This window comes from Cygnus atratus, chromosome 3, assembly GCF_013377495.2.
Source record: "Cygnus atratus isolate AKBS03 ecotype Queensland, Australia chromosome 3, CAtr_DNAZoo_HiC_assembly, whole genome shotgun sequence".
Taxonomy (NCBI): domain Eukaryota; kingdom Metazoa; phylum Chordata; class Aves; order Anseriformes; family Anatidae; genus Cygnus; species Cygnus atratus.
Window position 1 is genome coordinate 72,929,307 of NC_066364.1, and position 24,143 is coordinate 72,953,449.

Genomic DNA, 24,143 nt, shown 5'->3' on the forward strand with positions numbered 1-24,143 from the left:
CTTGCTTTCCTACCCCATCATTCTTCATAGCTGCCTGCAAAGCTGCAAGCATTTAGCAGAAGAGGAGAGTATACCCACCAAAATGCATTACAGATCTGTACTTCGAGATGTCTCCTGGGAAGCAGAGGACATGGGTTTATTTATTTCTCCCAATACCCAGAAAGGACAAATCTGAAGTCTAAGTATAGTACTCTACTGAGAGGACTACTAGTGAGTACGTACTCCACTGTTAAAAGAAGTTGAGCCCAGTTCAGTGAGATGCAAGTGACAGTACTGCCATATGGAAGGGGTTGGGAAAAAGAAGACAGGATTTTTTCGGTTTGGCCTATCCAATATTAACAAATGAGCTATACTGTGAAACTGCAACCTGACTGTATGGAGGGCCAAAGCAACTAATATGAGTGCTCAGTCATCCTAATACATCAGCTACTGACACTGCTAAATGAAAGACGTTTCTTTGTCTTTATTAAGAAAGGGTTAAGTTAACATGTGCCAACTAACTTTTAATTAAAAACACAAGAGAGATTTAAAATTACGCTAACCAGTACCATAGTGACACAACACGTCAGACTGCTACCTAATTTCCATTTTTTTCCACAGCAAAACTCAGAGTAAATATATTTATGCTCATTTTAAGGGAACTCTGCATTACTAAATAAGTTTAAATAAGTTTTGTGTAATTAAGAATAACATAAATAAATATTTAGTTTGGTGCTTTTAAAAATATATTGCAATATCCAAAATAAGCCGAAATCCAAGTGCTACTCCTTATACTTCCAGAAGAATGTAAGAACACACTGTATAAATGTTACCATCTTGCCAAAATTTCTCTTTATAAGAAGTCTTAAATTAAAATCGCTGAGTACGTTTAATTTCACCTACCTGTCCAGTAAAAGATTTGTTATATTAAATAATTTATTCAGCCATTTCCTGATCTAATCATAAATTTGGAATGTAGGAATAAATTAACATTGGGTGTGTGGAATAAACGTGACTGAGGCAATATTGGTTTAATATTTTGCCATACTTATTTCATCTGCTGGCCATTTCCTCTCCTTGCTGCAGAATCATAGGAAATGGAAGAAGTGAGGAAGCAGAGATCAATAAAAAACAAGAGGGAAGAAAAGATTGTCTTTGTTTTTATTTCAGCATGACAAATTCACCATTTCAAAATCTTAAAAATATTTTCTTCAAGAATAAAGTCAAAGACTGAGAAGTCAAATAAGCCTATAGATCTGCACCCCTGTACTGCCATTTTCAAGAGGTTAGACCCTGTCAATACAATTGCAAAATCAAGTCCCCTAACCAGCCAATTTTTTATAAACATCATGTGGCATTTTTGTCTGTCTTCTGATCCTTTCATAGAGTTTTGTCTACTCCAGCATTTGTATGTGTATATGTCTAATTATTAAACTATTATCCTCTCTCCAAAATTCTCTGAAAAAGGATGATTTGGTGTCTTACTGATGTAAGTGTTCTCATTTCATGTATGTTCCATCAGGATTTTCTGTCATCATGAGGCTGGGTGAGCCCCAGTCTAAAACCTACTGTTTATAAGGAACTGACGAGAGTTAACAAGATTATTTACTATGTTTGTAATGAATCAAATCCTCCCTTCTAACCAAATCTCCACTAATTACTCCAACTACTAATAGCTACCCTAAACAAACTAAGAATTAAGAAGGTGATTCATTCTAATCACCACTTTGCCAATATTGCCAATAAGGTTACTGCTAAGATGCTAATGCAGACATTTTTCTTTAGGATGTAAATACAAATTGTTAACTTACTTTACATCTCTCAGATAACTAATTTTGATTGCTAATCAGTTGAGACCTGATTGACATTTGCAATCTAAAGCCAAAAAAATTTTAAAGGACACCACTCTGTGCTATAATTAAACTGAAATTGACTGCATAGGGTAGCAATGTTTGCTTCCTGTCCTTTCCAATTCTTTCCTTGAAATCTTGGTATATGAACTTCTAAACATGATCTTATCAGAGTGTGGGTGTATGCAAGAACATTACATAATAGAGAGTTCTGCAAACATAGGATAAAATTATCAAGGGAAGATATAAAAAATCTGGGCATGCAATTAGACTTAAAAACACAATGCACTAAAAGCTAGAGTAAGGTATGTAGTTCTCTAAGTTTTTGTAACATAGTATGTTAACTAAAATAACTTGAAACAAGTTTGGCAATATTAATGAAAGTTGATATTACAAAAATAAGTCTCACTTCCAAATGAGGTCTCCTCTACTGTTAGCTTATGTCTTTCTAAACAGCACTTTAGAGTCTGAGTTCCCAATTCGCTCCTAATATTTTTTAAATATTTTTCTCCTGAAGTTTAACACAGAGCTCCAAAAAAGCTCAAGTAACTTAAATTCCCAACCAGAATTCTTAAAGGGAAAAAAAATATATATTTTTTTTCTTTCGCAAATGCTGGAAGCTAAAAAAGAAAGTGTACCATCAAACTCAACTTCTCACACATCTCTTTGCATAAAGCTAAAAGGGTACTTTCAGGACAGATACAGTTTTGTAGCTTATGACTGAAAATAAGCAGCGACTGCATATTAGAAGCAAGATTTACAACACAGTTCATTATTTAAATTACTTGTTGATTCCTATTATAAGGCCTTGAGTCAATTCCTTGTTTCTTTACTGAAACTTAAATATCCAGAAACAAAATTTCCATTAAAGGAATATGAAAAAAAATGCGTTTCAAGGAGCAATGGAATGCATTAGGGCTACCTCCCAATGTCATGATTATCATTAAAGGCAAGATCATAAATAGATAATCCAGATTTCGAATCTGATTTCAACAGGGCATAAAAATGAGGCAAAGGTCAAGGTATTGAATAAGGAGAAACTAGAGTGACTCAGTGAATGTGCACAGAATGAGAAAGAAGCTCTGTAGAAACACATGGGCGTATCCCCAACATGGTGCTATTCCATTCAGACAAAGCACCATTAACTGAACTTGCATACTTTCCTAACTCTAGTAACATTTCATGCACACTGATGGGTGCTATTTATTCTGCATAAAACAACATGCTAGTACAGCTATAATGCTTCTGTGCACATGCTAACTTATTATACTCATTACATAAAATTAAATATAACAATCAAAGTAAACACAGACAGTGTACAGCAGACCTTAATTCCAGTACTGCATTATTTCTGAAATGCTTGGTCTCAATACTGTAATAAGAATCACTTGGTCTGTATTTGAGAATATGTAATGTTACAAATATCTTTATTAAATATTACCAAAATTAGAAAAAACATACCCAAATATCAGAAAATATATATATATAAGAAGGTTTCTGATAGAACAGCATTTTTGGAAAGAGTATAGATGCTGAAACAATAATCTAATTCTCACAAAAAGCTTAGAAACGTTTCAAAGTAGACAAGAAGTAGATTAGGGGCATGATCTCACAGTTAAGTACTATTGAAGAGTTTACTTACTATGAAATATCTAAAACTCAAAGTAACAATTTATTCAATGATTTTAAAGACATGGAACACCTAGCATCTACTTGCTCTTTTAATGAGTAAAAACAAGACCAAAAATTTAAAATCTATTTTGAAATCTATCTTAGCATTATTATAAACAAATGTGAATACATCTAAACTAAAGGTTTTCTTTGCTTACTTTGCCATCATGATTGAACGCTTACGAAAAAGCAGTTAACTGCTGAAACAATACAAACCTCCATCGAAAAGGTGGGTACCTATTTAATTCACAGTAAGAGACAGTGTTACGAACATAAATAAGCAAATGTAATTAAAGAGATTTATCTATGTGCACCACATCATCTAAAGAGAAAGTATCATCTTTTGTAACATGTTCTGCACCTCACACTTGGATATGTTTTGTACTGCTGATCCATTTGGTTTTCTTTATTTACCTCCATTTCTTGAAGATGCTCCAATCAATTTTAAATTAATAGACTTTTTTTCCCCCCAAATAAGCAGACTATATTTAACTGACATAATATGAATGTTACAGAAGACTGATTTTGTTTGCTGGAGTACACCAATGTCTATACCTTTTATTTTGCATTCTAGTCTCTGGGACCATACTCTGAGTTTATAATGAGTTCATTCCAGCAAGATAAAGTTGTGATTTAATTCACTTTATGTAGTGAACGTTATTGATCAAAACAGGCATATAATTCCTTCTTTACAATGACACAACATTTATAAAGGCTTTTTTTTAGTAGAAACCTATGATTTGATATGAACAATGACTTTTCTTAAAAAGTAAACATTAAATTCACTATTTAACACTGCTATTTTACAAAATTGCTGAGTTAAACAAATAGTAACCTATAGCCATATCTAATTTAATCCCCTATTTGTATTTGGTATATTTTTATACCAAATTTTATTGCAACTAAATGATAAATTTCAACATTTTTCCATTTTTTGAACCCTTTACAGTATTTCATATTTGGATAGTTCTAGCATTTCCCTCACTGAAGTCAATGTAACTATTAAAGAACAACAGGCAGGTATGTCAATCTTTTTCAGCCTGCTGGCATAAACAAACATGTATCTCATTCAAGTATTTTTCCTTAAATCTATTGACTAACAATGAAAACTATGACACAAAACAAGCATGTTATTCTGCACACACAGAAAACCATATAATGAAATTAAGCTTAACCAAGTAAAGCTTTGCTCTTAAAATAATACTTAAAAGTGGAAGAAGGAGACAAAATCCAATGGATTCTTTAGTTGGATGATTCCTTCTCTCCTGCCACCATTTCAGATAAATATTTTTAAGATTATTTCCCTAACAACCAAACAGGAAAGTTAAGATAGTAGTGCCTGTCCCTGTAGGCCCCAGCTTTGGCTAGAAGCTACCTGCCTCCTTAGGAGAGCAGTAAAGATGACCTCCTGCCAGCTCTACAACTGCTGCGTTCAGTCTAACGTATCTCCAAACCAACTTTCATCATTTTAACTGAAAGCTCAGACTCTCTGAATTTCCAAGGACTTAAACAGCTGGAGCTGGTTGTCTGCTATAACAGGGAAACAATTCTTATCATGCATTAGGTTCCTTAAACTTCATTCTCTTATCTAACAACTAGTACTACTAGGTTAAACACAGCTAATGCTGTTTCCAGTTAGCTGCCAGTTGCTGAATTGGATTTATTTATATGAAGCCTAAATTATCAAAACAGCCTTTACTAGGATAATATTCCCATCACATAAAAATGCAATAAAAAGCTTTACTCCAGGCAATCAGTCTTATAAGTAACAGCAGGTTAACCTGAAATATCCCCTCATGTCACAAATAGATGTATGTAAAAACTCTGTTTAATTTTATAATTACAAATTATCTTACTGAGTTCAGTAGAACAATTCATCTCCAGAGGCATTTTTTATTTGCAAAAATATTTGCATAATGGGCCATAAAGCATAAAAAAAATCTTTTATTTAACGCTAATTAGCCACTGCAAAACTGTCCTCCCTTCTCTATAGCAAAGGGCAGAAGACAACAACACTGCATAAAAGAAAGATGTAAAGTTTTCTAACCTTAAACAGACGGAAATGCATTCCAGTATGTTCTGAACTTCACCAAGCTGTTAGATCCCAGTTTTTCATCATAACTTTTCATCAAAACCATTTTTCAAAGAAAAAATTTTCTAAATCTACACTACAGCTCCACTGCTCTCAATAGATGCAGTGTGGGGAGGACAGAGTGGGAGAGGGGAAAGCAGAGGAATAAATCAATGAAGTGACCATTTCTAAGATGGTTCTTTTGGTGCAAAGCAATATAAGATTAGCTGCTGTTGCTAAGAGAGATGATTTGCATTTACAGAGCTAACAGCTACAGTTTAAGAGACTACTTTCCTGCAGCTGTTTTGTTACCCTCTCTTTGCTGAAAGTCATCACCCCACAATGTTTGGCACAGTGGATGCATTTTTATTCCCTCCTTTTCCCTAGAGTTCCTTTTGCAGCTGATAATCCCACACAAGTCCTTCCTTTCGTCCTTCACATCTCCGGCCAGATGCAACCCCAGCTGGACTTCTTTTTGCTTAACCCCATCCCTGCACATTTGGATAGTGTTCCTCCAGGGTCACCTGCCCTTAATTCCAGCTCTTGCATGCTTCCTTTATAGTTCTGAGTTTTTTCAGGAACTCCTTGCTAACCCATACCACATCTGCTTGATTTCCTGCACACTGGGATGGGCCACTCTTGAACTCAGGGAGAGAATCTCCCAGGTGATACCTGGTGGACTGCAGCAGCTGGGGATTGCCTCTCAGTGTGCTGCCGCTGCTTCTGTTGACTCTGCTTGAGGGCAGCAGCCTCTGGCCGAAGTCATGTATTAACTGCCACAATAAGGCTGGCTAGATCTCATCTGTCAGAGCCTGGAAAGGAGTCTAAAACCCCAGCTGGAGATAAAAGTAAGCCTATTTTATTTTGTACTGAAATGACCTAGCATACAGTTAGTCACAATTAGACAAATCAACAGTAATGGAAGTTAGGGAGTCACGCTACAGCTGTTTTGCAAGTGAACACCTTGTAATAACAAATGAGTTATATTAGAATCTACTTACCTAACCACTAGCAAATAACCCAAAGAGCAACTTATAAAAAGAACAAATGCGCATGTTGAAAGTACAAGTGCCGTTGTACAGAAATATTTCGTGTACCACTTCACTGAAAGAAAAGTTTAGTACAGGAAAAAGAAAAGCCTAAAAAGTGTCCAAGGTGGAAACACTTAGGTGTGTTACAACTAATGGACATTTTATTTTACTTTAATGGGTGCATTTCATCATGTTTGTAAATAGAGGAGTGCTTCAGACTCAACAGGAAATTAATATAGCTTTTGAGAACCAGAAGCTGAATTATTTTAATAAATAGAAATCCCAGCAAGGCAGATGAAGTAACTGCCTACTCTGAAAAGAGGCATAAACTACTCTGCCTTAAATTATCAAAATTTTAGCATAACAAAAGAGGTGCTGTAGTAAAACCACAATTTGATTCCCAGCATAAATGTAAGAATGATAATTTACAGTCAGCAGCCGCTACAAGTAACATTGACTAAAGCACATGAACTGAAACATTCTGCTTGGAGGAAGCTGAACAGAATTGGTACAAACTTGTGCTGATTACTGCCTGGTTTCATCTCCACTGTAGGTGATGCTGTGTGTACTAAAAGAAAGACACTACTGAATGCACCAATTCTTCAGTTACATTTTTTCATGACCAGTGGTGAACTAAACAAATTCAGTTAAGATATAACATTTGAAAATTAATCGGATAAGTGATGAGTAAGAATAAACATAATTGAGAAAGATGGACATATTGCCAAATATTAATAAAGATATGATTAATCTCATTTTGAAAAGTCCTTTCAACTATTCTTGGGACAAGTATTCATTATTAGATCTTTAAAATGTCAGTAACAAATTTTGTCTATTTCACCAATTCTAGAATTTATAGTTCACTTACAAGCAATTTTAGCTAGGTTGATCTATTAAAACAATACTGTTTTTTTAAGATAATTATATTTGTTTTGTTACATACTGAATTGCTACACAGCACATTTTTAACTCATATAATCAGTACAAATGATCAATGCAATATCACAAACTTATTTTCTTTTTCACTGAAACAGAAATAGAGCCATAAAGGTTAACTTCACAGAAAAAGTATTAGCCTACTGCATTAAAGCACAAAGACAGGAGACAGTTATTTATGGACCGCTGTTCACCATTATCCTTTTCGGATTCTACAAGAAGGCTAAATATTGATGCATTCCCAAGTCACCTTTTCCCCCCTTTGGTGTTAACAAGGAGGAGTGTGTTTTTGATGCTCCCAATTTGTCAAGATCAGGTGAACTGAATGGTTTTACAGAGAACGCTATTCCAACTCCTTTAGGGGCTATAAAACCACATTAAACTCTGCTTGTTATTAATAATTCATTGCACCTTCCGCAGTTCACTACAGGGGCATCACTCTTAGGGCATCATTCTTATTGAAACAACTTAACAGGAAAAGTCAGATAAACAGCGTTACCATTAAAATGAGAATAAGCCTACCGTCATGAACCCTGGAAAACTGAAAGCTCTACAGACCTCCATTTTTTATAATTTTCAGGCTAAAGTCAGCATTCTACACTCCCTTCTAAAACTTGATGTTAACAATAGATCAGTAAAAACTACAAAATTTCTTCTATCTACCAAGATTTGGCTTATCTGCAAATTTGAAAAGTCAGATTTCTGCACATCTAGGTATACTGTGAATGTATTCACGCTCTCATTATTCTGAGACCCATTTACTTCAATTTTTATTCAATTTATGTATTCTTCAATATTTACTTCAATTATGGATTAAACAAGGCACATCCCACAAAATGTAATTATGATGCAAAATAATTTGACTTGAAATTATAACACTTTTCAATGTAGTAAAAAAAAAAACTAAGTCAGTTACAATAAACACCAATTAGTATACATAAATAAAGAATGTGTGACTTTGTTCTTCATGGTCACAGAAGAGATGGCTCATACAGAATTATGTCACATATTACTCACGTATTTGACTACAATGCACATGACAACAATTAAATAGACACATTCAAAAAAAAAGGCATTCCACATAAGCACATTAAGGAAGGGATTAGAGACCCAAACTGTATTTGTGCAATTTACCTAATGGAGCAAAATTAGTATTGAGGTATCAGTACAATAGCTTTGGGAAAAAAAAAAATGAAACAGGAAAAAAAGATTTTTATTTATAAAATTAATTACTTCTGGTTTGAAAGGAAAGCAAGTCCATTTCAAACGCTTAGTCTGCTGAGTAAAATGATAACTTATGCATTAAGAATTTCTAGTCATATGAAAATTAGAATTCCAACTTAGAGTCTTTTAATTAACAAGAAAAAGCACTGTTAAGTGTTAATTAACTTCCACTAAAAAAAATATATTTTTTTAAATCTGCTACTGTATTACCTTTAGATTTAACTTCTATGAAGAATAATGTTACTTAATGTATGCTTTAGGTCTTCTTGTACACTGGTGTTAAGAAGGACAAAAACTAATCCCGAGTGTGAAAAGAATAGTATATGTATGTTCAGCCTCATTACAATCCAAATCTATTTTTGCTCATATTTATGGGATGGGAGTGGAAATTGTTTAATACAAATATTCTTCATTGAGATTTGATTTGTTCTTGTTGTTCTGGTACACAGCTTATCTCCTGGGTTTTGAAGTCAAACACTTATAATAGTCAATACAATCCTATCTAGTCCACACCTGTAGATAGGAATGCAGGGGAAAAAAAGGAAAGAAAAATGTATGTTCTGCTTGAAGGACTGAGGAGACAATCAATATTGCTTGTCAATTCTCGTATTGTACTCGCAGACATTTGGACAATTTAATTCTCCAAGGAAGGATGAAAACAAGAAAAGCCTTAAACTAAAGAATAAAGGAAAAGTAGATACTTTAAAACTGATAGCTAATTACTCAAAGCAACAGAAGAATATATTCCATAAATATTTATTTAGAATTTTTACCTGGAATAGTTCGAGGAACAGACAAAAATCCCAAGCATGGGGATTTATTATATTATTATAAAATAACAATAATAATATATAATTATATATTATTATAATATATCATACTAATATATTATTATATTATATTAATGTCATTAATATTGCAGCTCAGGAAAAAGCAATTTCTAGATAACCTATTTGAGCTCCAGAAATCTTTATAAAAATTTAACAAAAATATTTAGAAAAAAGTTGGACTTTGCAGATAGGAAAATGCAGAACTCCAAACAATATGAAATTCTAAAGAAAATCTAAGACCTGCCTCCCATGCAGGAAATATTACTGATTAATATCCTCATGAGGTTACTCTTGTAAGAAATTATACTCCCATGCTGCCATGAAAGGATGGCAGATTAATTGCTTAAATAAAAATCTGGTAGATAAAAACCTCCAAGAACTCAAAATGCTCAGCACTATTAATTTTAAGTTAAAAGTCAGATCCTCCAGGTAAGCCTCCACATGAAACTCAAACTCATCCAAATCATCACCACCTTATATAAATAAGGAGAAAGAACAGTCACAATGGCTACAATATTTATAGAAGCAGCTGAAGTAGGAAAAATCAGGAATGGGAAGGGTTGTTTTTTCCTGAAATATAACTATCACTTTCAAAGCAGTATGTATGGTTGTGAAGATGGAGAAACCTGGAAAGAACCAGAAAGGAAAACAGGTCACCTCCAGACAAGAGTAGAACACTCCTTTCCAAATTCTGTGTATTCCATAATACATAAGTATGGATAAAGAAGCTCTAGCTTTTTAGTAGTAGTACTTAAGAGAATAAAATCCTTCCCTCCTGCTTTTCACCTTCAGCGAGATGTTTCAACTCATCCCCACCTCTAAGCTTACACGGGCTTTGTTCTGGCCAGTTGCTTCACCCTTCCTCATTGTAATTTTCAGGATGCTTGGGTCTGACTTCTTTGGAGAAGTGTGTACAATACCTGAAAAATCTTATTTCTGTTAAGAAATAAGGTACTAATGAGCCGCTTGCTGTAAATTGCACTCAGCATCCAGCACAGATAAATGACGGAAGGGCAAAGCCTCTGAGGAATATGAGACTAAAGAATTTTACTACTACACTTTGGACATATTTTGGAGGAAAAAGAAGACTGTCTTTATTGTCTGTATCATCATTCTGTAGATATATTATCTACATAATTGTAAAGGCAAATTTTAGAGGAATCATTTCTGATTATGTTGCAAAAACAAGGACAGTCAGGCTTTTAGATACTGATTCTTTACCCTGAGTACAATACCTGTTCCCTGGTGTTTCACATTCACTCCCTACTCAGCAATGGCCCAGGAAGGTTGTTTTTCCTGACATAAACCCCAATGACAAACAGAATTACATTACTGCCTTACAGTAAAAACAGCTGTTACGACTTCTCAAAAAGTCACTTATTTCTCTTAAGATAGTTGACATCTAAATCTGGGAAGCCGGGAGACAATAAAAGCAACCCAAACTTTCCATCTAAAGAAATCTACATTATTTCACAATGTCTTCACTGCTAAGTAAACAGAGCCTAATTCTCTAGTAAAGATATGCAGCACGAAGATATGCATAACAATTTCATTTAGATAAAATGAACAAAGAAAACAAACATTTCTTGATCTTGTATCTTAACCCCCCTCTGTTTGCACAAATGGCAAAGTAAATTAAGACTCTGCCTGTGCACACAGTTCTTTGTCCTCAAAGGGCTGCCTAATCATATTCATGTCTCGAAATGAAGTAAGATTTCAAAAGCTGTATTCACACGAAATCAACTATCTGATTTTTTGCGTGTGGCAATTGCATCCTAAATTGGTTTACAGCAGGCTGTCTGCTTTCTCTTAGCTCAGAAAACTGATTAGATGAACAGTTCTAAAATAACACATTTGAAAAGAAATGAGAGTTAATACTGCATACTTATTTCACATGGTGACATGCAAGGACTTCTCAGCTCCTTAACAGAATTATATCAATTGTCCCTCTACTGCCCACGGAGATTCCTTATATTTTCAGTTTTACTTCCATTGAAGAGAAAGTTGATTGCTTAATATTGAAAAACCAGGAATGGAAAACATATTTTTAAACTACTGTCAGTGTCAGATGAAAGTAGGAAATGCCACACCTTCAGAAGTGGAGTGCACTATGAGAAACATTTTAAATCCTGTCATTGAATATATGTAATAATATATGCAAGAGTTATGTAGTACTATTTGAAGGTTAGATGGTATTTTAATGTAAAACATTACGAAAGTGAGAATAAAGGAATCAAATCCTAAACGTATTTGTGATGGGACATCACAAAGCTGAACTCGCAAAACAGCCTGATCAATTTAATGCAAGTTACCTGATTTGGTCAGGAAGTTATCTGGTTAAGAAACCAAAATCTCAGCAAAAGGTAAGCATATTAACATACAGCATCTGTTCACTGATTTGATACACTGTTGAATTAGCTACATAGCATTACATGCAATATTAAAGATACTTGTTAAATGCGTAATTATTTTTCTCTTCATATTAATAAGAAAAAAATAATTCAGAGATGCATTTCTATAACACCTAAGCAGACCTGCACACAAAACACAGTATGCAAAAACAAACAAAAAAACTACCCATGTTAAGTACCTATAACTCTCAATAGTTCTCAAGTACGAATGAGAAAGGAAATTTATAGATTGAAGTATCAGCCAGCTGAATTCAGATAGCACAGGTGAACTTTCAGAGCACTTCAGGGATCAGCTGCATTACTCCTGTTGATTTTAGGACAGGTTATTCATAGTCCTGTGTTTGTCCACAGAACAAGTAAGGCACAAGAAATGGCTCCTGAAGTGCCTCCACTAAGCTTCAAATGTTTAGCAAAACTGATGTGGCCAAATCCCCATGCTGTACTTTAAAATAGTGAGTTTTAATGTTATTTCAGAGCAGCGTTCAGTACTTTTATAAGGCTGTAATGCATTTTCGTTTTACCTGTATGGGGAAAAAAAGAATGGAAAACAGCAGGAAATCAGCTATTCTAAGAAAGGAAGGCATAAAATGTAAACATAATGAAATAAAGAAGCAAATGAAGAAACTCTTTGTTTCCTTTATTAGAAATATGGGAAACAGATTGTGCTCATCTTGCTTAGGGCCAAGAGCTGCACTGTGTGGAATTCAGCCAGGCTCCGCCACACAGCTCACTACGGAGTTTTGCTGTGTTAAAGAGTAAACCAGATGGGACATTTGCTTCCAACAAGATAATTCTAATGGAAATTGCTAAAAGTACTGTAAAAGAAACTTTTCAGCTTCATCTGCTATTTTACTGCATACAATGAGGGCCATCAGAAAAAGTAGAATACGAAAACAGAAAATTTTAAAAATCAAAACATCAGACAGTTTTCAGATTTATCTGCCTCAGAGCTCCATCTGCTTACATAAAGGACGCATCAGGCTAAAGCTAGGTCAAATATAAGTGCAGAGTTAATATCAACAAAATACTTTAAGATTATGTAAAGTCAGTAATCCAAAATACTTGACTTGACAGTGAGCCTGCAGATTCTTATAGATTGGAGAAAAAATACAAAGCATGTCAACAGACTGCTACACCCAGGGCCCAGTGAGACTGTAATAGACAGCAACCTTTTAGTGAAAGATTATTAAGTCAACATCTCAAGTTCTTAGGAGAACCCCACATTTTCCAGATGAGCTACAAAAGATTAAGAAGAAATTATATTACGTATACCTTCTGTTCTTGACATCTTCTCGTAAGCCTAAGAATTATGCCCTGACTCTGCTAGAGCAAAATGACAAGTGTTTTTTGTTGTTGTTTTTCTTTTTTAGATCAAAAAACTATTCCTGACAGTAAACAGCTTTGGCTGCAACCATGTGATCACAACAAATTTATCCTTACAAGAAGAAAAACGGCCATAAATACACTGTGTTGTAAACAGAGTAGTTCAGATACCTACTGAGCCTAATGCTTCTACAAAAGTGGGTCGATAAGCATACGGAGACAGGGTCATGCTTCATTTGTGGCAAGTTTGGCAAGTTATACAGTTTGTCAAGTAGAGGTAACTACAACTAAAAATTTCCTGTTATAATGGGCAATACATATATAAATTAATCCTGCTCTCTCAGACCAAAAACTGCTCTAAGCTCACTTTTGTTCGTGAGGAACTGGTCTCCAGCAGACTTAGATGTTCTTTATAAACAGACTTTGACTTTGTCCTGCCATGTTTCTTCAATCAGCTGCAGAGCAGATTGGAATGAAATTGATATGATTGGATAAAAGAAAATCAAATTTTTTCAACATTTAGTTTCAGTAATCTGATTACGAAGCTTTTAGTAATAGTGTAATTACTTTGAAGTTCTGAACATATGTTTCCACTGAGAGTATTCCACAGAGGACACAGTATCAGAAAAGGGAAGAAATGCAGAGATAAATGTACCAAAAATATGTCAGCTCATCACAAAAAGTAAAATTAAAAGGAGAACCATATGCCAGAAACATAATATGATGTCCAATATGAACCTCTTTCATTTCCATCATCCACAATTCCTTTATTTAACACCAATGAGGAAAGCAGAAAATACTTTTTCCGTGACCTCAAGGAATATCACCAGGAATTTACAGGATTAACATATTTAAAAGAAAGGAAAACCTACACAAAAGTTACTAAGGTAGAAGGCAACTGAACACTGTTCCTTGAATTCTGAAGGGAAAATTCAGTCAGTGCTAATGTTTCCAGTGATGGAAAGGGTGCCTTAGAGAAATGTCTCACACTGTCTTGAAAAGCCCAAATATTTCAGCTTCTTGTGATTCATGCTCTTTTGAAGTTAACTAAATATCCTTAGCTCTATACACTGGAAGTTATTAAATCTGATATATTAGATCTGACACAAGACAGTTCTATTGCCTAAATTTACCAGAAGAAGAAAAACAAATCAATGAACTATGAGGGCAAATTCACCATTGAGCAAAACATTTAGAAATCTTACACAAAAGATGTAGAAAAGAACATCACAAATAGTAGAAAAATACAGGAAAAAGAAATGAAACTAGTGGAACCATGGCATCATGCAGAAAAGCTTTATATTTACAGAGAAAAACAGTGATGAACAAAGCCAAGCATATCTTGTTAGTGGAAAAAACAAGGTTTGTTTTTAATAATTTAACAACGCAAATGGATTTGTTTCAGTGCTCATCTATATCATCACAAGCAAGCTTAGTATATAATAATCTTACTCTTGTATATAGTACACCAGTAAAATTCAAGAATTTTGTAATGACATCAGATTTCACAGATAAAGAAAAGTGAACAAGGATGCCTGAGTGATAGTAAATGTATTGTTCACAGCACCTCCACAAATAATATGGCACAACCAACACTTTCTGATGGCAAATGCTCTAAAAAGCTGTTCTTTAATTTCCTGAACATTAATATATTATAACCTTGCTGTCCTTTAAACTACTATGGAATGACAGGCTCTTTCCTCAATTAGTATCTTCATTCATCTTTACCAGCTTCTGCTGCTCTTAAACAATAAATCAAATCAACTTCTAAATGCTTTTCTTTAATATACTCACTTCAAGATTGCATACACTCTCAGACAACGGGTTTAAGCTTAGAGGTTGGAGGCATAGACTGCGACCATAAAAGACCTTATAAAATCACAGAACACAAGGCAAGTAAAAAATGATTTTTTGAAATTTTTTTCTTACCAAAAGATCTATGCTACAAGGACAAATAACACATAGCAAAAGAACTTTTGATGTATACAGAGAATAAATAAATCTTACTGGAATCTTACATTTCCAAATGCATGGTCAAAAATGGAAAGCATTAGTGGCAAGTCACTCTTTCAAAATGTTCATTTGATAGCCAACCTTCTTTTATCATTCAGCTTAGCTCAAACCAGCTAACTACAGAAAATCTTCAGTCTTCCTTAGAAATCATAACTGGAAGTCAAGCTCACAGGTATGGTTTAGAAACTATCTTCAGGATCCCAATAATTTCTTCTGGAGACCCCATCTGGAGTGCTGCATTTAACTCTGGGGCCCCCAGCACATGGAGGACATGGACCTATTAGAGTGAGTCCAGAGGAGGGCCACAAGGATGATCAGAGGCTGGAGCACCTCTCTTCTGCAGACAGGCTGAGGCTGTTGGGGTTGTTCAGCCTGGAGAAGAGAAGGCCCCGGGCAGACCTTTTCACGCCCTTCCAGTATCTACAGGGGGATACAGGAAAGCTGAGGAGGAACTCTTTGTCAGGGAGTGGACTGATAAGAGAGTAGGTTTAAATCAGATATTTGGAAGAAATTCTTCACTCAGAGGGTGGTGAGGCACTGGAACAGGCTACCCAGAGAAGCTGTGGATGTCCCATCCCTGGAGGTGTTCCAGGCCAGGTTGGTTGGGGCTTTGGGCAACCTGGTCTGGTGGGAGGTATCCATGCCCATAGCAGGGGAGCTGGAACTGGATGGTCTTTAAGGTCCCTTCCAACCCAAACCACTCTGTGATTCTATGATATCATAAAAACAGAGTTCATTAGAGAGGATAAGAGCCTGAGGTTTTATAGTCAGAGTTTAAAAACTTTTCTCCATTCAAAACGTTAGCATGAACAGAGGTATTAATTTCTGCAGATGGCCTCAAATGATTCCAAAGTCCAAAAGAGCTTTTGGAAAAAAAAAAAAGTCACCCTCACTGCCTAGAATACGTCAGAGATTAAAAAAAAAGCAGGAAAACATGATTAATTTATCTGAAGCACTTAATTTACAAAGCCACTTCTTTTGGAAAGCACTATCAGATATTTAGAAGGAACTGCTGAAGATGCTGTGGCTTACACAAGATAGGCATATAGCCATTGTAAAACAGAAGACATCACTAACATGTCCTACATAAAGGTAATATGTATTTAGTGCATCATAATTTTGACAAATTATTACTGAAATGTTTTGACTGAATTCATGAGAACTCATTAATCGAACAGATTGATTTGAGAGATACATGTTTACCGGTACAAGGACCAGCTACCACAGTAGAAATGTCTGGACATTAAGTAAGAGGCAGCCTTACAAGTAATTGATCAATAATTTCTACCCTTAAGATTGCTGAACTCAAATTTAATTTTGACAAATGTCTGGAAAAAACTGAATGATTCCTCTTGTCTCATCATTTTAATACAGATTTTATAATCTGTATGTGGCAAATCTCTCACAGTTATTTTCATAATCCTCAAAAGAATAACTTTTGTGCTAGATTTTTTCCTGGGTCAAACATTAACAATGCAAATGTAGATGTGAAAATGTTTATAAACTGATGCAATATAAAAGCTACTAAACCATCTTTTGGGCAATATAATGAGGCAGGCCTCACTCTGCCTCAAAAAGTGTAGAGCAGTGATCTGATTTTCTCCATCTTGTCCAACCTCGGGAAGAAAACAAATGAGAGGTTTCCAATAGATTCTTGAATTGTTGTGTAAGGTCATCCATCTTTCCACTCTTTTTACACTGACAAAATACAAAGGGACTGGGGGAGGCCTACAGTACAATATTTGGAAACTGAAAAAATGTTACAATACAGTTTTTAAAAGATCATAATTTACTATATTAAAATTTAGCTACTTATGAAATAAGCCCTACTGAAATGTAAACACTTGCAAGATACAACACACTGTAGTTCAGAAGGTAGAAATAATGTATTATGAAATAACAGACAATTATATAATTAAAGCCTGCCTGCTAATAATCTTCAAACTGAACTTTACAGTTGCATTCTGTGAATTCTGGGTGTATAGCTGTATATTTCTAAACATTTCCATTTTTTTCTTCTTTTAACGGAAAACTCCATACATCACTGGCTACATTTTGTGTTGATTTTCAGTACAATACTTATGTACAATGCATCACACACACACAATCAGTAAATAATGGAATTGATTGAAGAGAATGAATTGTATCTCTTTTACATAAAACTACTTTGCAAAGTAACAGTTTCCACTAATGGCTGTACTTTCCCTTGGGCTTCTACTAAATATAACGACTTGAAAATCCTGCACCATTCTCAGTATTGTTGTCTGCTTCTGTAGCTTGACCACTTACACAACAGACAGTCTCATGGTACAGCGTATGTTAGTTCTATAAATCCATTTGAGTAAATGGGGATGTATGTGTTTCTAATTAGGAAAGCTACTCCACTTCTTGAGGCAACGCTATCAAAACAGAATCCAATAATGGCTTCAGCTGTCAATGAACCTACAAAAATCACATGCATTACTTTGGCAATGACTCTTAAGCAGTAGCATTTGCTGCTATTCATTACAAAATATCATATAAGTTTGCATGTTTTGTTAGAATAGGCCTTTTTCTAATTACTTCCAGTTAGCAGTGGAATTTGGAATTCTTAATTTTGTTCTTATCTCAGATAGGCTGGAACAAATATTTTCACAGATAAAAATAGATACTATAGTCACACATTCATTATGCAAGAATTTCTTTCCTGCTACAAATGCTGTTTTCAGTTTATCTTCGTCATTTTGAAGAAGTGAGAGAGGAATTCATACATAATCCTCTTCCTTTGGTCCAAAGGACTGTGAAATCCTTGGTCGCTCTGGATATGTTCCCGACATCAACAGAAGCTGAGCATATGCCACAGTAACTGAGGGTGAACATACACAGGAAGTACTACACAGATCAAAATGCATCCTGCTAAAATTGTTTTATTTTTGCTCTCTCCTTCTGCACTTCCCACTTATCTTGAGCAGACGGTGTTCACTGGGCCCTTCCATGAGGATGATATCCAGCAAAAATGGGCAGGTTTTTTTTTACTACAATAGTAAATTTAATTAGTTCAACAGTCAAATTAGTAATATGGTCAGTGAGAGGAATGAGGCATGATGCACAGATGGCAGCAGAGAATGTAGGGGAGAAGGAAGGGAAGAAGAAATAGAAACAGTACCTTTTCATGACTGATTTATCTACATCTGAATTGACTTACACAGCTCTACTACCACAAGTATTTAGCACAATACAGAAGCAGATCTTACACATATATTTATCCTATCCACTCACCATCCCATTTTCAGATATACCACTACTAACCAGACAACAGAGAAAAGGGTAGGACTCTTCCTCTTCCAGGAAACAAACAAATCCAGAATGCCCACATATATCTAACAGAATCCAAGAGTCTTTTAAAAATAACCAATTTTGTATGATATTAACTTTCTAAAACCTTACTGATAAAGTCATAACAAAACATTTTGTAGGAAAAGAATCAACAAAATCCATATCCAGTAAAACAAATGCTGTCTCTTGATGCAGTTGTGTACATCTTACAATACAATTACACTTGCAGAACAAAAAGGCTTGAAACACGTCATGCGTACGAAATGCAAGTACTTTTTTATATTCAGATTTCATTTTATATTTAATCAAATTAAACATCAGAAAGATTATTCCACACTGAAGTGTCTTAGTGATCTACAACTCAAAAATACCATTATTCTGGTGAAAAGTATGTATTGTGGTAGAAACATCCAGGGTGTTATATTAAACAAAATAGAATATCAAGATGACGAAACAACCAACCAACCCTCTAATTAGACAACTCCCCAAATACTTTTCCTTTGGTTGCTAAGCTGGCACCAACCTGTGCATCCCCAAGCCTGCCACTGGGACTTGATAGCAACTTCCAAAAAAGATTGCCTTGCATTATGTTTCCTTATGCATTTTACAGGAACTGTAAACAATTATTATCTTTCAAGGAATATGGCAACCACAGTAGGAAATGCAAATCTGACAGTTACACCCCATTTCAGGGGTCAGAATCGCTCCAGTGCAACTTGTGGGACTGCAGTTTTCCATCGCTAATCTCCTATGGCAGCAGAAACATAGAACGGAATCATAAAATCACTAAGGTTGAAAAAGCCCTCCATGCCCCTAAGCACCACGTCCAACCTTTCCTTGAAGCTCAGCCCACAGCAGGAGAGGCTGCCATGGGAAGGGAGATGAGGCTGATGCTGCCTGGCACTGCCCAACCTCTCTGAAAGGTCCCTTACTGGGATCTCGGGGGGAGGTGGGGGTGGGATGCAGGGCCTGGTGTTCCCCTCCCAGGTCCCCGAGGGCAGCTTTGCCCCCTGCCATTCAGGGCCCTGTCCTGTGGCACCACTAGAACCAATGGCCTATGCTGTGCATTTTTCTAAGGAGAAGAAAACTTCTTTTCTTAGGCCACTTTGCGTGAGAGGCATAGGGTTAAAGAAAACGTTATACTCCCTGATGTAAAACTCTGTCATTTTAAAAATATGCACAGCTCTCAAGTAATTCCCACATGCTCAAAATATGGCATGTGATTTCAAAGGCATTAATCTGGAGTGAAACTAAGAAATAAAATGATTGAATATTGTTTTCCTCAAAATAGACAAATATTTCGAAGAGCTTTGGCCTTTTACAAGGCACGGGGGATAGTAAAATTATACATTCCTACCAGTCAGCTATGCCACATTACTGATTTGTAAGTCCTCTGTTAGAAAGCAGTACACTTAACTAAACACCAGCGTTTATCAGCCTGCGGGCCACCTGTCTTTGATGTCCACTATTTTAATTTGTTGCAAAAACTCTTCATAGAGCTCAGAGACTGAGATAAAGCACAAGATGTTGAATTTCATGCTTTAGAACCTAGTAAATCTTTGAAAAAGCCAGGCATAGTGCATCCTAGAAATACACAAACACATAGCTGACTCTGCCTCTCCTCCCTCCAACACCCACAGCAGCAGCAGCCGTATCACCTCTTTTGTGTAGTTATCCTCTTCCAGTGAAAGCTGATCTGGATGTTAAATTTGCATAACATACTTCAGTAAACTACAAGTTCAAAAACTTGGTAGGAATAATCTCAGTTTGCCGTTAAGGATTTACTTAATGGGAACCCTTCTTTTAAATTCAAGATTTATTTTTTTTTTATTTTTTTTTAACTTTAGTTCAAAATGTCTATAGGAGGTGGGACTGAGCATGATGACTCAGCATGGTGGACTTCTATGGGTAGAAGCACCTGATTTTGGAAACTGTACTGGTGACAGAAGAGCTTTAATAACCTAAGGGATCACAGTACATGGTGTGTGACAAAGTAATACTAACATTTAGGAAGTTAGTTTCCTTTCAGAACTAACAACTAGATGAACAGAACACTGCAGAACTCTTTTTTTTTTTCCTAGTCTGAACTTATTCAGGGAAATAATGAAAGAGTTCATTCCCGTTTTCATTCTTCAGGGTTATTTTCATAACAACGAGAAACAGAAATACTCATGCACAAAGCAGAGGTTACCAACACTATGAAAAAGAGCGCAACACAGAGGGGTATGATCAGTCATCCAGATAGCTAAAACTTTCACCCCAGTTCCCATTCTCCCCTGACTTGATTACTGCTGTATGAACCATATTTCACTGTCAAAGCCCTTCACAACCCATCCCTACTATCATCTTCATCTCCCATTCTCTACAGAAATGCTGACCTAACAATGCTATCTAGAGGTTATCTGCTACATTTTTTTTTTTAATGGTTTGAGGCTTTCTCCCATTTTTTTTTTTTTTTTATTCTCTGAGAGATATGTCCTGATAAATTCCATGAAGCCACCCCCTGCAAATTCAGTTTAAATCTTTCTTTTTTTTCTCCTATAATGCCTATAGAAAGCTTGGGGATGGCCTTTTCAGGAACATGATATTGCCAACATTGTTGGCTAAGGAGTAACTTAGCCAATCTAACTGTGGGCTATCAGTTCTCTAGCACCAACACTGGTGCTTGCCTGATACGATATGCAGATATAGGGTATAAAATGAAAAAAGAATAGAACTCCCCCACTCCCAAAATGTTATTTTGATAACCTAGGTCACTTAACTAGCTCAGTCTGGGGCCAACTGAATACCAGTATCAGCACAAGGAACACACAGTTGGGTAGTAAGGAGGAAGGCAGGGCAACAAAATTTTCTCCTTAAGTGGCAATCTGCAGCATCACACACCACCACCATTCGTACGTGACTTGACAATATAAAGGGCCAAGCAATAAAATAGGGTTAAGGGTTGTCCCTTTATTGCAGCCATATAATTTTGGGGCCACCACACAATGAACTAACTCCAGGAACTGACCCTTTTTAAAAAGGATCAGCTTCTGGATTATTTTTCCACTTCACAGTGTGCCTGAAGAGACCAATGCTCTGCTGCAACTGAAAGATTCGATTCGTTCCTTGTTGTAAGGGCAGGAATGAGCAATGTACAGCAAGAGAAACAGCAATACCCAGAGACAGCACTGCAGCAGCCTAATTTGTAACATTAAAACAAAGCCTCACACTAACCTGGGTTTTAAGTCTGTGTGTTAAATCTCATTTGTATCCTGTGTTATACCTATCCTATTTAGCACATAGCACTGCTGTTTTTTTTTTGTTTGGGCTTTTTTTTTTTGTCTGTATTTAGGGAACTCTCAGACTGTGGTGCTACAAATACAACATTTGTTTAGTTTTTTGTTGTTGTTGTTGCTAATGCATAAAATAGAAGTATCTCAAGGAGCTGTTTATCAAGTGTACTTTGCTGAGCAGAGTTGTTGTTTTCCCTATTTGAAAATATATTTCAATAGTCCAAACCTGAAGTTGTTGGGGTTTTTTTTGGTGAAGTTGAGGACCTAACTACAAACTGAATTTCCACAATTTATTTTCACATTTAAGTAACCCTTTAAGAAGACTACATAACCCTGCCATCTAAATAAAAATAAATTGGAAAACTGATAAATTTACAGAACTGCTAGCTTCCCACGGTAAGAAACTAGTAATAGTATAAAACACCAAATAACGTTATTAGCTTTGTATCTTTTTTCAAATTTTAACACAAATATTTACTGATTTCACTGTAGTATTTGCTTGACACAGCAAACAGCGAAGCAGAAGATTTGATAATTTTTATTAAAAGGTGACATTATTGTGACAAGATAGCAACATAAAAGCTGTATGCTGCTAAAGAGCTGAAAAACGGGTTACTTCACTTGCTGTTTATAATAGTCTATGATTAGCATTTGTTGTCACATTTCCTGCTACAGTTTTAGCCTTCTTCACCACAGGACACAGATTAGCAATGGTGCATCAAATTACACTGCTGGGAATTTTGCGACCTGAAAAATTTCTCTTATCAAATTAACTTAGGTACACATGCCTATGGGAAGTTTTTGTCTAGTTCTTGTCAACCCGCAAAAAATATCTTTTATCATCTTTCAAAATAACACTAATGTATTTACTTTCTGACCAATCTGATGTTCATTGCTAATTTAAAAAAAACAGCCCTCAACTTGATAATATCCTCATATTTTGGTGGCCATCTTTATTATCCTCTAAAGCAAAAAGCAAATAGTAAACAAAATCATCCACAAGACCTACTGATACTCTACCACTTACATTTTCTTTCCAAAGCAAATGACCTCTCTTTAGCAGTTACAGAAAATGATTAAGAAATGTTACTTAGAATTAGTCAATGAATGGCTAATTAAGTCAACCAAGAAATATTTCATATGTAAAATCGTAATAATGAAACATGTTCCATTAGTTTATGGCTTACAAGAACAATCGGAGTTTGTTTCTACAACCCTCTCACCATTTCATCATGACTATTACTCCATAATTACATCATTAGCTAACAGTATTTTCTCTCTCTCATTTTAGTGGTAGAAAAAATTTGACCTTAAAATTATTATCAATAACCATTCCAAAAAAACAAGACTTGCATGTAAACTAACAGCAAACTCATTGCAAAATACATTTCATAAATACTTAAGGCCCTATTGCGTATTCGTGTCCTCACAAAAGCTCTCCAACATTTTGACAGAGCACTACGAACAGCTCATTGTAAAGCAGCATGACACTAGTGATAACAGACAAGCAGTGCAATGCATCTACTGATTTTATTTATCAAACCTTACAGAGTTCACCTAGTTAAAAAAAAATCTGACTCAAATTGTGTAACTCTGTCAAATAGATAATCCTGTAAGAAAAAATAAATGATGACTTGAGATTGAGATCTTCATTATAAATGTTTTTTTTTCTGCTCTGACCAAGCTGGAAAAATGAAATCCAGTATTTTACCAATGTTACATGTATCAAAGTTACGAAAAAGAATGGAATCTTTCAAATACTGAAATAGATAAAAACTTTAAGAACCTGTGAAACAAATTTCTGAAAACTTCTGAACAAATGGCTGAGAAAACAATTGTTTTTCCAGCTTTTTGCTTATAATTCCAACTAGAATTATTGACAAAATGAACCACCTGTAGAATGGTAAAAATAAGCTCCAAGTCATGAGCACCAAAAGCTCAGAACACATAAAATCTGCTTGCTGACTGGTGCCAGAAAGATATACCTACTTAGGTTATTTTTTTAAATTACTTCATTTACATTTAATAGGTGATTAACAGATAACCTTTAGAAGGAAATTACTTTGTTGTGCGATTCCTGTGGAGTAGTACAAAGGAGAAGGAAACATTTGGATTCTCTGTCTTCAAACGCTGAAGAAAAGGAGAGAACACTTAGGCACTTAGTTTGCCTTGACCAAGATGACTTCAATTCATTTCCCTCAGTCCTGGCTAAAT

At 35.3% G+C, this 24,143-nt stretch overlaps 1 protein-coding gene across 1 annotated transcript in view; it reads right to left on the reverse strand.

Moving 5' to 3' along the window:
* The window catches only part of PRKN (parkin RBR E3 ubiquitin protein ligase), a 758,163-nt gene that overhangs the window by 730,530 nt on the left and 3,490 nt on the right, over positions 1 to 24,143 (reverse strand). The gene's annotated exons all lie outside the window — the stretch shown is intronic.